The sequence below is a fragment of the Elephas maximus genome, chromosome 19 (genome assembly GCF_024166365.1).
Source record: "Elephas maximus indicus isolate mEleMax1 chromosome 19, mEleMax1 primary haplotype, whole genome shotgun sequence".
Lineage (NCBI taxonomy): Eukaryota > Metazoa > Chordata > Mammalia > Proboscidea > Elephantidae > Elephas > Elephas maximus.
In genome coordinates, this window is record NC_064837.1 from 45,311,830 (window position 1) to 45,330,597 (window position 18,768).

Here is an 18,768-nt window from a genome sequence, read left to right on the forward strand (position 1 = left end):
ACATGCTAAAGATGGTGGAGACAAGACAGAACGAGGCCGGGCCCCGATGACATGGAATGCACACGAAGCTGCTTCTCTCTAGTCTTTTTTTCCATGAGAGAAATTATCTTCTGTCTTGTTAAAGCCTGTATGATTTGGGGTTTTCTGTTTTACACTGGCAGAACTAATTCTAACTGATAACACCTGGCAAGGTCTCCCCTTGGGTTATAACCAAGAACAAGCTGAGTAGCATTAGATTTAGGGGTGAGACTATAAAGAATGGGATGGAAAAAGATACTGTAGTACTGAAATGATTATTAGTAGCTTCTTCAACCATTTAAAAGAATGAAATAAACCAGAATTATATAAGCATAAATAATAATTTCTTTAGCATTTCTTAAATAGCATTATGCAGAAGTCCTGACTTTCATAGATTAATGTTGTTCCTTCAAGTCTTGGTAATAATATTCCTGGATAGTTTGTCAAAATTGCAGTGTAGACACTGTGTGTTGGGTCTTTCCTGGCTTTCCTTTGGTTACTTTGTTTTTTCTGGCACCTCTCTTTCCCCTTACCACCTGTTCTGGTACTCAGTGCCCAGGCCCCCCATCTGCCCTCCCCCAACTATCAACATTTCTGCTAGCAAACCATCCAGTTGACATGGATCTCATATACAAATTCTGTCTGAGGCTGTGGTTTTCCGTCCAGGCTGAGCATCAGAACCATCTATAGAACTTTGGTAAAAATAAACATGCCTTAGCCCCACTCCCAGATGATTCTGAATCAGCATATCTAGGGTTCAGTCAAGATATCTGCATTTTTAAAAGGTTATCAGGTGATTCTGATGTAGAACAACAGTTATGAACCACTGCTCTAAGGTATTAATGATGGATAATAGCTCAGTGTAGTCTTGTCAACCACACGCACTTCATGGATAAGAGTCGCTGCTTGCATCAGTCATACTTGTATCAGCTATCTGCCCACTAGTCTATTACATGATTACAAATGCCTGCACCTTGTCCTTGGAAGAGCTGGAACTCCATGCCCCCCTCTCCCAATGATCTGTGATGTACCAGTTTGTTACCACACTGTGGTTAAGAGTGCCTCACTTAAGGTACTACCTCTCCAGAGGCATTTGTATTTCAACATGGAATAATGCTTTAATCTAAGGGAATGAGCTCCTAATGGTGGAATTTCAGGAATTAAGGAAGTCAGTTGAGAAGATATTTTGGAAGAGGGATGGTTTTCTAGTTCTCTTAAATGCACACTATTTTAAACAGCACCATTTCTACTTACAAACGAACACTGGGCCTATTTCAGAAGATTAGGCTTCTGGGGGAGGAGGTGGGAGAAGAACCTTATTTCTTCGTTTTTCTTTGTCTGCTATTTGGAATGCCCTTCAGCCCTCATACTTTCCCTTGCCCTCTAGAGAAGCAGTGTCATCATCCCTAATTCCACCATAGTTCAATGGCTAGAGAACTCGTGTTAAAAGAGTTCATTACACTATTCTGAACATCCTTTCATACCTAGAATATGATGCTAGAACACAGAGCAAAGGGTCCTGTAGAGATCAATCCACTATCATAGCACAGGCACAGCCAGGCTAGTCAATATTTTCATATGTCTGGCCAACTTATGTTTACAAACCTGGCATAATTAAGATTCTACAATGTCTTAGGTAACCCTTAGTATTTCATTGGCTCTTCTTCTCAACTGTTTAAGCTGTTATCCTCCTTTCAGAGTCTATAAATACCTACCTCATAGAGCTATTATAGAAGTCAAATCAAATAAGAGGTTTGAAATTGCTTTAAAATTTTTTAAGCTCAATATAAATGTAATGTTTTTACAGTAGGGAATATATCCTTGGTGTAGCAGTACTTCAGACTTTGATGGAGAGAAGAGGAAAAAAGACTTAAGAGATTTGTAAAGCTGAGGATTGGCATAGGGATTCCTTACCTGTCCATTTACAAATGGGGAGACTTGAGCAAGTCGCTTTAATTTCTCTATCACGAGAAAAATGGTGATAATTTATTTATGTTATAACGGTAGTGTGAGAATTAATGAATCAAGATCTATTAGAAGATTTAAAAGTCCGCAGATAAAAAATAACTACAGAAAGAATCTGGAAGGGAGGTTCAGATGCACGCCCAACACCGCAATGAGGCACTAGAAAATAGAACCCAGGCGGCGGGCACTCTGCCCCTCTGTTCTAATCAGCACACTTCCTCTGCTGAATAGATAAAAGGAAGACCTTTTGCTCTTATCCTTTACAAAAACACATTGAATTGTCTTTGGAGATTTTTTGAGCAATAGTAGATTTATTGCCCTGGAAATAAGAATTTGTAGTAAGAGTGCACTCATACCTTTGTTGGTGTGAACTATTCTCTGGGAACAAGTGGAGACATAATTGAAATATAAACAGATACACTGGGCTAAGTGTGGCCTCCATTAATTGTTTATTTTCTTTCCAAAGTGGCAAAAAGTTGGAGTTTCATACTTCATTTTATATACAAATTGAGGTCCTGGGGGAGAGAATCCTTCATGTGAACAGCTCTCCCAGTTACAGGAGAAAACTGAGTAACAATAAAACCCTCAGGGACATCATTTAATATTTCCAGCATTTCACATGAGCTTCTGACACTTGAGTCTTCAAGGGGAAAGCTGATTTATACCTTCAGTCATTAGACAATGTAAAGGTGAGGTCAGACACAGGCATCCTTCATCCCTTTCCTCAGTCCTCACAGGTCCCTTGGGCAAGGTGGAATCAAAGCATTTCAAATGGTAGAGGTCACAGGAGTGACACCATAAGAGGTAAGAGAGCACAGCCTCCTTCCTCTACCAGTGGGTCTGACGCCCATATATCTTCATATTGCCGTTGTTTCCACTTGAAAAATTACATGCAGTTGGTTTTACTTTTCCTTCCATTCCTATTCTTAAAATACGATTTCCACCCTTAATCTAAAGTGTAATTTATGTCAGGAATAATGATTATGTGTTTCTGATTATTTTTTTAAAAGGCAAAACCTTTAACATAAATGCAGAACAACAGGTGTCTTGTTTTATGGCCTTGTACCTTTCCAGCCCTATAAATTAAAATCATGTCTTTGCTTCCTATATCTTCGCACTGATCTGAAGTTGTCTTTCTAGGACATCCTAGGAGTTTTATGCTCTCTGGTACAGCACCTCCCACATGGTGGGTTCCAAAACAAATTTTTTTTTTTTTAATTTGATCTACAGGTACTTTATCCAATTCTGGTCATGCCTAATGATGCAATAACATTCCGTAAATTACAGCCCAATTTTATACCCTGGGCTTCTGACCCCAGATTTCATAATGGGATTCCTTTATTACTTGTGAAATAAAGATCTCCAGTGGAAAGAGGCCTCCTGTTTTTGTAGATCCCCTGCAATGTAGGAAGAACTTAAGCAGAATTAGACCTAAGATACAAAGTACAATATTAGAATTGCAGGTGAGTCCTAAAATTGCAAAAAGACTACCAAAAACCAAAGCCATTGTCATCAAGTTGATTCTGATTCATAGCGACCCTATAAGACAGAGTAGAACTGCCCCATCGAGTTTCCAAGGAGTGGCTAGTAGATTCAAACTGCCGACCTTTTGGTTAGCAGCCAAAAGGTCTTAAGCACTATGCCACCAGGGCTCCAAAAAGACTACAGATTATTAAAATAACCTTAAAATGATACCTGATTAAAGATGGCTTTGTGTAAGTATTTTTAACAAAATTGTTTCTCTTTATTCCACAATGATTTCTTCTTTATTTTCTGGCTTCCTTTGCCATGTCAAGCTTAGGAATTTTGTATATTCAGCCACTAGAATTGACATCACTATGTAAATATAGAGATATGTGACTTTGTCATAAAATAGTTGTAAAATAATTTTTCCATTTTCTACTTTGTTTCTATAGGTACATAGTTTTTTTAAAAAATAAAATAGTATTACAAGCAGTCATCCCTGCCCAACAGCAAAATACTGCTCGCCCAAGGTAACCCCTTTCAATTCTTTCATCTATTTTTTCTGATATGTACTCAGATTTTTAAAGAATATTTTTATATGGCTATTTTTTACCAAGAGGTCAGCAGTTCAAATCCACCAGGTGCTCCTTGGAAACTCTGTGGGGCAGTTCTACTCTGTTCTATAGGGTCGCTATGCGTCAGAATTGACTCTACAGCAGCGGGTTGGTTTATTGGTTTATTTTTTAATTTATCCATTTTAGACATTACTTATTGATTTCATAATCTGGCAAATGAGGATTCTGTACTGTTACCCCATTCCAACCCCCACTTCCCCACCCCTCATCTTCCCAACATGGTTATTTCATAATTTTTTAATGAAATCAATGTTCAGTGTTTACGTTGTTTTAACTGTATAAATATTATTTACTGCCAATCTCTAGTCAAGTTCTATGATTGAATTCTATTTCTTGTTTTTCCAAGAGTTGGTAAATGCCTTGATTTTTTTTCATTTGATTAGTTTTCTAACTCACCATCCCTAGTTCTTCCCAGACTTTCAAACAGAATCGTAACATTTCTCCGAATACCATTTTCTTTGTGGTCCAACACATCAGACAACCTCTCCGTTCCATGTCATTCTTGGAGCATCTCTCCTGGAGACCTTCAACCTCCTCCCCACTCTGGACAGCTGTTCCTGAGGCCCAGTGGACAGCTGTTACTCTGGGACTTCCCTTTGTCTTTTTCCTTTATCAGAGCCCCGTATTTTGGATCCAAAGCCACCTACGTACTTTCTTGATGGACTCCCTCATTTTGGTGATGGAGCACATCCTCTGGTGGCATCCTGAGAATGGCTACCTGGGAGGTAAATTTCTTGAGACTTTACGTGTCTGAAAACCTCTTTATTCTGCCTTTATACTTGATTGGTAGTTCGGGTGTAAGAATGCTGATAGAAATAATTTTTCTTCAAAATTTGGAACATTTTGCTTCCTCGGCTTCTAGTGTTGCTGTGAAGAAGTACAGTGCCATTCTATTTCTTGATCCTTTGCATGTGACCTATTTTTACCCCAATTCAGAAGCCTTTAGGACTTTGCTCTTCTTTGGGTTCTGAAATTTCAGTGATAACCAAGGTGTGAGTGTCTCTTAATTCACGTGCTGGGAGCACCCTTTCAATCTGAAAACTCATACTCTTCATTTTGAGAAATTTCATTCCTTTGATCAATTCCTCCTGTCTGTTTTCAATGTTCTAATATTTTTATGTATTCCCTTTTCCTTTCCTTGGTCTTTTTGCCCTATTTTCTTTCTTTTTTTTTTTTTTTTTACTGTGCTATAGTTGAAGGTTTACAGCTCAAGTTAACTTCTCATTCAAAAATTTACGCATACATTACTTTGTGACAATGGCTGCAATCCCCACAATGTAACAGTACACTCCCGCTTTCCACCCCTGGATCCCTGGGTCCATTTGACCAGTTCCTGTCTTCTCATCCTGCTTTTGGAGAGGAACTGCACATATCTTTTTGCACTCTTTTCTATCGGGTTTCCTCAATTTTATCTTCCAAATTATCTATTGATTTTGTTAATTTTTCCCATCATACATTTAATTTCCAAATGTCCTTTCCTGTTCTCTGATTGTTCTTTTTTAAGTATTCTATTTCATGGATGCAATGTCTTTTCATCCATTTGGGAATATTAATGATTTTTTTTAAGTTTCTTTTCTCCTCCCTAGATTTACTCTGTTTCCTCCAAGTTCCTTTTATCTGTTGTATGTTTTGGTCTTTGTCTTTCATGTTGGAAGCTTTTCTGCAAATGTCTGGTTGTCCTCAGATGCCTGCTTATATTTAAAAGTGAGGCACTAAAAAGCAGATTGAAACTTCTGGGTGAAGGGGCAGAGCTTAACAACTGATGGGCTTCACATTAGACTCTTAAGTTTAGAGTGATACAGGCAGCCAATTATTCTGCTTAGGGCTTCCCAAATGTCGATATCAGTAGGTTTTTTTCCTCTGAGACCTTTTTTTTTTTTTTTTTCTTTTTAACTGAATGAGGATCCATGAATCTCCTAGTGGTGCCATTATACTTGACTACCAGGGTTCTTGAAGCAGAGGAGCAAAAGGAGGCTGGGGGGCTTTAATGTCCACTACATGGACTATTACTTAATCCACTCATTTTCAGGATGGCTTCTCACTCTCCACTGGACTGTGTGTCCCAAGATTTGGGGCTTCCCTGGTTTAATTTACCCACAAAAATAACCCTCTGGCAGATCATTTTACCTGGCTATGGGAGTAAAAGACTGACATTATGTTGAACTAGAGTTGGAAAACTTGATTTCACTTCTCAACTCTACCACAAACTAGTCGTATTACCTTGGGGGGTGTCATATAATCAGGCTGGCTGGGCTTTAGTTTCCCCATCTGCAAAATGAGTGGCTGGATCATTTACTCTGTCACCGCTGAAGAGCCCTAGAACCTCTCCATCTAAGAGTTGTTCCTTAGGGTACCTTGTTTATTGTTGTAAGGTGCCGTCAAGTTGATTCTGACTCATAGCTACCCCATATGTGCAGAGTAGAACTGCTCCATAGGGTTTTTAATACTGTGACCTTTCAGACACAGACCATCAGGCCTGTAGTCCAAGGAGCCTCTGGATGGATTCAAACCACCATCTTTTCAGCTAGTAGTCAAATGGTTAACTGCTGCACTCAAGGACTCCTTGACGAGTATGACTACCTTCTGAAATTATGCTACTTGTTAGCAGTTGGTTTTACTCTCACCTTTGGTAACGTGGGGTATGCTGCTCATACTCTGCGTCTGAGAAAGTATTAATCAGAACCTCTCTAGTCCCTCCTTTCCTATGCTCTGCAATGGCTTGGCCAATGAGAAGCCCAGCAGTTCCACACACTGGGTAAAACTAAGCATCCCTGTGAACTACATATGGGTGGATCACCTAAGTGCCTACCTCTTCTCTGGTAATGCCGAAAATCAGACCCCTTTTCAGGACTGAACGTCCTGGACAACTTCCGGGCTTGGTGACTCCTTTAACAGTACTATAGCCATTCTTAGCAGAGTGGGGTTCCTAAAAACCATGAAATTTTGCTGAGATATCTAGAATTAAGGCATCCTTCATCTTAACTTAGACTTCTACAGTTATGACTACATTATATATTAAGTGAAATGTTAAAGTAGTGTGGTGTAGCAAAAAAAAAAAAGCACTGGAGTTGGAGCTTTAAAGAACTTGAGTTTATGTCTTGGTTCTTCCTCTTTCCAACTGTGTTAGAACGTCACATACCCTCTCTGAGCCTCAGTTTCAACTTCCGAAAGTTGAGGTCTTTCTGTCTGTATGAGAACTAAGGAGGTAGCATGTGTGAAAGCATTTGACCAGCTCTAAATAAGGTGCTATACAAATGTTTATTATAATTTTTACTATTATAACTATCTGGCCAAGGAAGCCAGGAATTTCATGCTGCCTCTCCTGTCTGCTTTTAACACCCAGGCAACTCCACAATTAGAGTTGGCTTTCCAAAATGATTCTTTAGTTCTTTTTTTCCTGTAAAACAAATGAATCCAGAGCCAATCTACCTTAACCATCCAATATGTGCAGCCTCTTTGGTTCATGGAAAAACCTTAAGGTAATAAACTGGTATGGCCCTGTGGCAGAGAAAAATATTGGAAGGAAATGGGATTCCATCTCAGGCTTCCAAGGTGCTATACCAAACAATAACAAGGGAAAAATTATTTGGTTAAATGCACCTGACATGCATTGGCATCCAATATGCCACCCTCCTCGCTATGCGTTATTACTTATATACTTGCCTCTGAGAAGGGCTGCTCGGAAGAGCTACTCTGCTTTTGTCAGACATACATTTTAGGGACTTTTAAATAAACTTATATAGCAATACCAAGCTGCATGTCTTCTAAACTTTGCTATTTCATTCGTCTACACCAAGTGCCGTGAAGCAAAATGGATGTGCCTTCAGTTTTCTACAGTCCTGGAAAATGAACCAGTCCACTTAACAATAAATGGTGGTTGATTCAAACACACATGACTGGTCTAGTGAAGAAGAAAAGAAAGTTGAGCTTAATGAAGTCGGGGATCTGTGTCCCTGTGTGTAGACAGGAAAGGACGAGTGTTTTATAACTGTTTATTGGAGTTAATGGTAATAAATTCCTCACTTGTGATGCATTAACTTTAATGTTTTCATTACTTGGTGATTTAGGTTTTCCCTTTTGACGTTGTAAATCATGTCGTCCCAGTAACGGAGCAGGTCGAGTGCCTGCCATAATGTTCATAATGTTCAGTGGAGAAAGGTGTGCTCACTTTCTCTCTCCAGCACAGTTTGACAGAAGCAGCTTTGCCTCCTCCTGATCTGCTACTTTCTAAATGAGCAATAAGGACTGACAGACAGACAGATAGATGCATCCAACAGTAGCACAGCATAATGTAGCAGGGCCTAGTTCAGATCATAAGGAAGAATGGGTCTCCATAGAAACTTCCCAAATGTATTTGTTGCTAAAGATTTTTTTTTTTAACGTTTGCTGAGTGTGAGCCATTAGTTAATGAGCTGTGCAAATAGACATTGAGATTTAGTGTTTTTATTTTGCAATTACAGACTTGGTGACTTGGTTGGATCTAGAAACATCACCCTCATTTTCCCCTCCTAATTCTTTTTCCTTGTAAAGTTAGACTTACTTCAAACTTGCTTGAGTTTTCTCAGATGAAATAAAACAATCAAGAAAGATTTTTAAATATCGAATGTGCAACTAAAAAGAAAAAGGGGCAGTTTTTGCCCTGAAGGTACCTTATCATAGATGACGTCTTTTTTTCTGCCTCTGAGTTTACACTGCTGCACAGAAACACCCAGGGAGCTGTCAGGGAGTGAGGTCTGGTTTAGGAGTGGCCCTCTGTCCAATGGATGATACATACCAGGTCAAACCCACATTGCTAAGATCACTGCGTTCCCATCATGTTCTTCCTGATGGGGTGTGAGAGTTCTCATTAGATCACCCACCCCGAAATGCCCTCAGAGAATCACAATAATTAGTTCCTGAGTCTTTGTTTTATTTTCTGCTTTGTTTGCTTTAAAGTTTTCTTGATGCAGTGCTCTGATGATATCTGAATGTCTTTTGCTGGAAAGACATGGAGAAGGCAAAATTATTGTTGTTTGATTCTTCCTTGAAATCTTTTGGTTTGGAAAGTAACTAAAATAGAGACTCCAGATTCTATTATGCTAATCTCCATGTATCCTCCACTATCAGCAATATTAAGTGCTCAGACACACATAGAATATTTGCATAAAGGTAGCAAACTAATGTACCTGTGGAAGTTCAAACAGAAAAATGTCATTTCTCAGGGAGAGAAAACGAGACTGGGGAAACATTATAAGAAGAGGCCAAGTTCTCAACTGCCCAAGGTCTGTAGCTCAGAAACTATCAACAGCTATTTTCTGAAAAGTAATTGGTTATCCAGTCATTAAGTTGTTCAAATTTGGCTCAGTCCTTTGCCCGTTTCTGGCTTCCTCTGAACCTCATCCTTTGATGCTTTCCTGAGGATAGATAAGGTCTGTGGTAAAGAGAACTGGTGTCCCAATGAGGCTACAAAATAGGACTTAGATGTTCAGTTCTCTCTAGTTGAGCTTTATGGCATTTTTTCCCCTCATTCTTTTCCCAAAATCTTTCTGTCATTCTAATACCGTTATTCATCCTCACTTCTGCACTCCTCACTTCTTCCTTTCTCAAACCACTCCTCTTTCCTCTTTTTACATTATTTCACATTACCAGCCTTAGATTAAAATAGTAAATGCATAACGGAACAAAAATTACTCTTTGTAGCTCAGACAAAAATGATTTATCTAACAAATAGTCATTCCCATATTGCCTTCTTAGGTCACAAGTCCCATTAGGCTAGAAGTGGTTTCAGTTCAGCTTAGCAAACATTTATCAGGCACCTACTGTGTGTGCTAGGCCTGGGAATATGGAGAGAAACAGCTATACGAATAATGACTTGCACTGCCCTGTATGAAAGGGACCAGATTTCCCACTGGCACCTTTTCCCTGGGCATCAGGAAATTAAACAATTAGAACCAAAATCCTTAGAGTTTACTCTCTGTATTTTAGGGAAAGATCCTTCTTAATCCCTCATAAATTCAGCAATCATGAGGATCACAGCTTTTTTACATGTTCCAGTTCCTTCTCCATCTAATTCTGGCTCTCCTTATCTAGACAGTTGCCTGCAAACTCTGGCCCATCCCCTCAGGTGCTCAGCTGTATTGGATTCTTCTTCCTTCCTCCATTTCAATCCAAACACTACAATATTTTGCTCACGTCATTTCTTCCATAGTGTCATCTCTTTTCCTGTGGATGGAAGATCTGTTTTTATCCCTTCTAGGACCCCTACTGCCTTCTACCCAGGCCTGCTACATTCCTTTCCCTAGGAATAGCCCTTTTTCTATTTCCCTCTTCAAGGCTTCTAGCAGCTTTACACAGTAACTGAAGGTCTTACGTAAACCTAAGCAAAGAGCCAAGAATGGAAAGTATTGGAGAAAAAGTTTAGGGTCCCTGGGAGCCAGACTGTGCTATAAATGCTGTATAAACCCAAAAGCCCACTGCCATCGAGTCGATTCCGACTCATAGCGACCTACAGGACAGAGTAGAACTGCACTATAGAGTTTCCAAGGAGCGCCTGGCGGATTCAAACTGCCGACCTCTTGGTTACTAGCCATAGCACTTAACTACTACACCACTAGGGTTTCCATAAATGCTGTATAGAGAGTAATAGTTCTACCTGAAGAAATCAGATAACAATTGAGAATATCACCTTTGAACTGAGTCTTAAAGGAGCACTCCCTACTGGAAAATGGGAGTCGAGAAAAAGGAAATTTCAAACAGGAAAAACAGTACATACAAAGGCCTGACAGTGTAAGGTATGTGGCATGTTCCAGAAGGCAAAGTCTGGAATATTGGTTAAATGGGAGGTGTGGGGTTGGAAGAAAATTAAATTGGAAGGTAGGGTGAAGACAGCTATTTTAAAGTTTTGTATGTTCAAGAGTTTGAGTTTCGTCCTGTAGGTAGTAGAGAACTGCTAAAGGTTTTAAGCAGGAATGTGACATGACCAGATTTGTGTTTTAGAAAAATGACTGTTGGCTGCAATATGTCAGCCAGGTAGAAAGTGAACCAGTTAAAAATAAATTCCAAACCCAAGCATAACTGTTTTCTTTTTCTTTCCTTTTCTCCATGTTGTTATTACAGTCCATTGAACTACTAAATAAATATATTTGACAATGCTATTTTTAAATTCATTTTTAAAGATATGTTCTCATGATAATGAAATCACACATGGTAATGGTGATCTGTCTCACAATGAGGGGGAAATATGTCGATCCTCCAAGATTTGTAAAAAGACAAATTGGGATTTTTAAATCTTCTTTCTAGAATCACGAGGCCATTTGAAGCATTGCTGCCCGGATTTGTATCAGGATTCTCACTTTGCACTGTTAACACTTACTGTGGTTTAGCTGCTAGAGAGACTTCACACGGTTTGTATCTGTGTGGTTCTAAATTAAGGATAGATTTCTAGGATAAGAATAAAACTGAGAATGCTGGATTACAGATATGTGTAATTAATGAAGTCAGAAGACACAAGAGGATTCCTGGTTTTAAACTATTTGTGTTGAGATCTCAAGGATTCTCAATCTTTTTTCCACTATAACACCTGTCCACCAACGTTCATGTGCTCAACACACTTTTAAGGAATACCCACAATTTTGAATAAGCACAGTTTTTTCAAGGAAACAAAGCATTGTGGGAATTCGTGATTGCCGTGATTCTAATAGTATATCAGATGTGTAAATAAGATAAACTATAAGTTATTTTTAATAGATTTTTCCCCTTAAGAAAACATATCAGAATGCAAGAGAGTGCTATTATTATGGGAAAACTTTTAATCTATTCTTATTTTAAAAGTAAATTATTCAAAATCTCTGCTCATTAGCTCAACCCCTTCAACTGATCAAAATACACCAATATGTTACTGGCACAAAGCAAAAAAAAACAGAAAATAACAAATGTGCGAGAGGCTGTAGGGAGGTTGGAACTCTTATGCAGCGCTGATGGGAATGCAAAATGGTACAACCATTTGGCACTTCCTTAAAAAGCTTGAAATAGAAACACCATATCATCCAGCTGTCCCACTCCTAGGAATATATCCTAGAGAAATAAAAGCCGTCACACAAATAGACATATGCACACCCATGTCACAATAGCAAAAAGATGGAAACAACCTAAGTGTTTGAGTGGATAAACAAACTAAGGTACAGACACACAATGAAATACTACGCAACGATAAAGAATAATGGTAAATCTGTGAAACATCTCACAGTATGGATGTATCTGAAGGGCATTATGCTGAATGAAATAAGTCAATCACAGAAGGACGAATACTGTATGACACCACTATTTAAAAACATGAAAAGGTATATAAACAGAAACAATCTTTGATGGTTACGAGGGAGGGGAGCAGTGGGGAGAGAAAAACACTAATTAGACAATAGATAAGTGGTAACTTTGGTGATGGGTAAGACAGTACACAATACTGGTGAAGTCAGCACAACTTCTTAACCAAAGCAAAGTCATGGAAGCTTCATCGACACATCCAGACTCCCTGAGGGGCCAAATTACTGGGCTGAGCGCTGGGGACCATGGTCTCAGGGGACATCTAGCTCAGTTGGCATAACATAATTTATAAAGAAAATGTTCTACATCCTGCTTTGGTAAGTAACATCTGGGGTCTTAAAAGCTTGTGAGTGGCCATCTAAGATACTCCACTGGTCCCACCCCATCTGAAGCAGGGAGAATGAAAAAAAACAAAGACACAAGGGAAAGATTAGCCCAGAGGACTAATGGACCACAACTACCACAGCCTCCACCAAGCTGAGTTCAGCTCAACTAGATTGTTCCTGGCTACCACCACCAACTGCTCTGACGGGGATCACAAAAGAACTGGAGAAAAATGTAGAGCCAAATTCTAACTCACAAGAAAGACCAGACTTACTGGTCTAACAAAGACTGTAGAAACCCCAAGAATATTGCTCCCAGACACTCTTTTAACTCAGTGCTGAAGTCACTCCTGAGGTTCACCCTTCAGCCAAAGATTAGATAGACCCATGAAACAAAACGAAACTAAATGGGCACACCAGCCCAGGGCCAAGGACTAGAAGGCAGGAGGGGACAGGAAAGCTGGTAATGGGGAACCCAAGGTTGAGAAGGGGAGAGTGTTGACTGTCGTGGGGTTGGCAACCAATGTCACAAAACAATGTGTGTATCAATTGTTTAATAAGAAACTAATTTGCTTTGTAAACCTTCATCTAAAGCACTATATATATATATATATATATATATATATATATACACACACCACTGTCATAACACCATGATTGAGAATCAATGTATTATTATATTAAGTTAGTAATTCTTTAAGCTGAGCTATTTACATCTACCAAATGTTGTTGATGATTGCCATTTATTTAGATGCTAGAGCTAGTGTGATGAAATTATTTTACCTGGAATTGGAAGGTTTTCTCCTAATATTTTCACTTCACATAAGTAAAACCCCATTGTAAGTGATGGTGTGGGAAAGGAGCACTCCCAAAGACCACAGGCTTCCTGGTCAATTGGTGTGTACTGCCTCTATGTAGGAACGAGAAGGTTCTTCATCCTCCATGAATATTCACGGTTTCTGTATGTTACTTTGTGACTTGGTGTTATTAATGAGAGATTTTATGAAAATAAACCAATTTGGCTTAAAAATCCTTCTCTATTTTTAACCAAGACCTCTTCCTTAAAGAGTAAACAAATCATATCCAAGATTAGTGCATGAGCCCTATGCTGGAACAGGGTTTCATTTTTTTAGATCTCACCCTTGTGTCAGATGAGGTCTTGGTGACCTTATCTGCTTGGTGACCAGGTAGCATTTTTTAAGAGCTCCAGGTTGCTTCCGCTTATATTTTCTTTACACTGTGTATACCTTTATTGCATTTTCAGACTTTCTTTTATTTTACTCTATATATCTGTTTACCTTTTGGGTTTCACACAGACCTGCACTAGGAAGCAATTCCATAGATTAATCAGCCAGGACATCAAGAATTAAAAATAACTACACATTTGTGTCTGTTTCTTCTTCTATATTTAAATGGACTCTCTTTTAGGGGGAGTAAGGTGGAAAGACCCTATCTTTTTTCAGCCACTTCTGGTTGTGTCTTCTCATCTGAATGTTGGGGTGGTGGAAAGAATGTGGGCTTTTCCAGCAGAGCAACCTTCATCAAGCCATATTATTTCACTAAACCTCAGTTCCCTAGTCTGTAAAGTGGAAATGATGATAATACATACCACATATGCTTATTGTGGGGCTCAAATGAGATGTAAAAATGTTTGATAAATGAAGATTAAAAATTTGTTGGTTTTTTTTTTTTTAACTATGTTTTTTATATTTTGTTCACCAATTATCTGCTCTCTTTCTTGGTACTACTTGACCTATCATTGAATTTTCTGTATCCTCGGTAAAACAAGATTTCTTTCACAGATTTTTACTCTGTTTGCTCTGTTACCTGGGTTAACAGAACTTTTTAAAGCCCTTAAAAAATTGGTGGGGCTACATGAGTCCATCAGAGTCTCCTGAATGTTATCTTCTATTGATTTTGCTAACCACAAATGTATAATACCCTGTTTTATGGCCTCCTTCAGCCTGGCTCCAATTGTACTTACTTTGTTTCCCAATTTCTTATGTCACAGCTGGTTGAAGAGCTTGATTAAGTATGTTGTATTGATTCTCTTCTTTTCATCTCCTGTTAAGTTTATTTCTTCATGAACAGTTCCATTCAGTTAGTTTAAAGCCATCTGCTCAAGTAGTTACCATATTTTCGGAACTTTCAGATCCTAAGTCTATTATTAATGATTTAGAATTTTCCACTTTACATTGCTTTGGTCTAAATCCCTTAATATGTGAAGCACAATGACAGAAAGGTATGAGGATTAAATGTAAACACAGATGGATATCAAATGGAACCATAGAAGTTAAGGAATTATATAAGCTGTACCAAGGGACAAATAGAGGAAGAGACATTGAAACCAACTTTCCTGTTAGCATTATGGTCAGAACACTCTTTGCCAGATGCCTCAAACTATCATTTGTTGACTGGTTCCTCAAAATTGTGAAAAAGTCTTAAGAATAACACAAAAATGCAAAAAGCAAAGCAGTAATAAAGTTATTAAAGGCCACAGAAACCAAATGCCAAGGAGAAAAATTAATTAACTGATTTGGGATCAACAACTACCAACCAGGAGAACACTAATCCACCCACTCACCCACAATGGCCTCTGCCCCCTTTGTACATTTGAGCTGTAGTGTGTATTTCTGCACATGTCTACAGATGCACGCAGCAGCAATCTGTGAGTGACTTGGAATTACAGATGGAACCTGACCATACTCAGCCTTCAAATATTATGTCTTTTCCAACATCATGCACCCAAACCCCAGGTTCTTTATCATGGGTACTTTAATAAAGGAGCCTAGAAAACTTTACCCTGCCTGGAATTTACCCTGATAGCTATCAGTCTCTACGCGAGAGTTGGTTTGATCCCTTTTCAAACATATTTTTTAAAAACTTGAATTAAAAGGAAGGGGGAGAATGGACAAAGTCTACAATTCAAGGGGGGAAGTTGAACAAAAGGTGTTTTTAAAAAATCATTGATTTTCTTTTCAGGTTGGTTTAGCAAGAGACTTAGCCAGCTGCCTTTAATGAAAGTTAGTGGACACCTGGTTTGTTCTGAAGTGGCTTCAGCTAGTGATGGCCTTTTTGTAGTGGAAATCATGTGACCTTCTGTGTTATTAGCCTTGTGCTGTGGTGTTGCCAACTGATTTTTCCAATTCTCTTTTCTCAGTGGGCTAGAACACAGCTGGTTAAATAGGCCGTGACTCACATAAGCTCCTGTGTCTTTTTTATTGACTGCTTTATGGAAATGTATCACACTCCAAAGGGTCCCCATTGTTGTTGCTGTGCGTAGCTGACTGGGGAGTCATGTTTAGCACTGAGAGATGGAATCCTACCCTGTCGGTTTTTATTGCAGAGTGGGCTATGGGTGGGATACAAGAGCTAAAAGGAATCTGGATGAGGAGAGGATGTCTGAGAATTTCTTTTATCTTCATCTGCCATAGAAGTTGGGTGGCCATCACTTCTGGGTAACATACTTCTCTGTTAATCTTATCTTTATTGCCCCACATCCTTCAGCTAAGGGAATCTTTTCTTTATATGGGTTATTCTGGGAGATTTAGTTAGGTGTAGTGGTAAATTTTTTTTTTTTTTTTTTAGTGGTAGAGAGATTATGACACTAATGTAATTCTGTTTTGTGCAGATATAATGTGATATACCCTTAGGTTTATCCAAGAGGGTCATTTATTCCTAATAAATCTAAATCATTCCTATTTTGTCATTATGGTGGTGATATCTTTTTTCAGGAAATGGAGAAAAAGCCTGTATCTTTTTTTTAATTGTATACTTAAATATAAATGCTTTTGACTTAAAATAGCAACTTATACAACAGTCTGTAGCTTCTTCCTATTTTTATTATCATCCTGCAAAGCATTTACATACTTTCTATTAGTGGTTAAGTAGCTCTCTGCAGATCTGTTCATTTGCCAGTAGGTGTGGATTCAGGCATACAGACTCCTCCTGCTTCCTCACCCTACAGTGTGGCTTGTGTTGTGTATTCTCAGGCTCACCAGTTTTCGATCATTAGGACCGTGAGCTGACACTGAAAGAGGAAACAGTTTGATTGTCACAATGGCATCCCATCTTGGTTGTCTGAATTTATTTGAAGGATTATAGAGATAATGAGATTGAGCTCAGAGTCAACTGTACATTGGCAGCAATTCTGTTACTGTAATCATCAAACAGTGCCTTCTCCATAGTAGACAATCAATAGAATATTGATTTGATTTCCTGGTTTTTTTCCATAGCCGCAAACTATCTATAATTCCATTTTCCCACTTGTATAAAGGAAACCAGGCAAGAGAGTTCAGTACATCAGCACAAACCAAAAAAAACAAACCCACTGCAATTGAGTCGATGCTGACTCATAGCAACCCTAAAGGACAGAGCAGAACTGCCCCATAGGGTTTCCAAGGAATGCCAGGGGACTCAAACTGTTAACCTTTTGGTTAGGAGCCATAGCTCTTAACCACTACACCACCAGGGTACAGACTCCGGCTAATGAGCAAAAAAGTAAAATAACACCTTACCGACTACATACAAACATACAGCATTAAAAAAAAAAAAACAGATTTGGCTCTTGGGGCGAGAAGGTAGTGATGGTGCTGTCCCCAGTCTCCTGGAATTAGCAACTTGGAGTTCAGATATCTCTGCTGCATTATGTCTTTGTTTTCTTGGTGGTGGCATTCTTGGGTTTCAGTTGGTGGGGAGAAAAAGCCTCATGCTGATAATGTACTGAAAGTAAATGAAATTAAATAAGCGAAGCAGTGCTCATCACTACTTCCTTCCCCCCTGGGTAATTCAATTCAAGCTCTCTCTCTGATGGCAACTCACAGGGGCCGTCTCTGTCACCCCGCTGGGGCCTGGAGTCTTAACATCTAAATAAAAGTTTCACTCAAGCATTTTTTATGCTCCTGCCAGCAGGATCAGTGAGCTGGTGTGGGCACATTAATGTAATATTCATACTCACAGACTCTCCCCACACACAAGGCAGTGTCTTCCCATTTTCATAATTATAGATGTTCCATAAAATGGCATTTAGATTTGCATTAAAAAAAGGAGGTTTGAATTCTAATAAAACGTTTAACATGTCTTTTATGATTCAGGCTCTTGGCATCTTTAACAAGAAGCCATGTCTCTAAGTTTAACAAGACCTTAAACAAAACAAAACAAAAAAATGTGGGAAAGAGGAGGTGGAAACCCCAAGCTTGGAGCATTCTGTTTTCTCTTTCTTATCCTCTGTGACTTTAATTTTTAGTCCTCTAGGTTGCAAAAAAAAAATTTTTTTTTTTACTAGGAGTAAGCTTTTGACAGTCAGAGCTTCCAAGAGTCTGAGTTCTCTTTGAGAGGGCCTTCTGACCATACCAGGTCCTCACCCCATCCTCCATCCCCCTTCAGCAGAATCTGTTCTTGTTTTCTTGGAGGACATTTTCAGAGGAATATTAGAATTTTCAGACAGACATTAGAAATGGTGGAAGAAATGAAAGAATCCTAGAAAAATGAACTTGCCTTTGCTGCTGTTCATCTTGTGTGTGCACCCTGAGACCCATCTGGGAGGATTTATGGCAGCCACAGAGTTTGCTAACTGTAAAACACACAAATGGAAATAGTGCATGGCAAGGAAGTTGTCAATAAGGAGAAATTGGATAAAGAATCAGGTACATAGATGTGTTAAAAAAGAGAAGCCCTTCTGATGTTCATTTTAAAAATTAAATTGAAACAGCTTAGAAGCAAAAGTTAGCTTTAGTTGCCTTTTAAGTTGTCTTAAAATGTTATTTTTAAACAAACAAACAAAAAAAAGCATGTAAAGCACTGAACAAAGTGCCGGCTCATAGCCACCACTGAGTAAATTATTGATCTTAGTTATTTTAGGAGGTGTTCAATGAACAGTTGAAACATTATTTTCACTCCATATTCTCACAATATTGCATAAGCGACCCAGTTGATTCATATATGACTGTGCCTTAATTTGTTTTGTATTTGCTTTGTTTTCTTAAAATTCTTAAGGCAAATCAAAAGACATTGAGTTTGAGCACTAAAAGAATAAATATTAAGATTCTGCTAGCTTACTACCTTCA

At 38.7% G+C, this 18,768-nt stretch overlaps 1 protein-coding gene across 1 annotated transcript in view; it reads left to right on the forward strand.

Annotated features, from left to right (window-relative positions):
- SKAP1 (src kinase associated phosphoprotein 1) overlaps nucleotides 1-18,768 on the forward strand; it is a 298,649-nt gene that overhangs the window by 230,881 nt on the left and 49,000 nt on the right. The window lies entirely within an intron of this gene.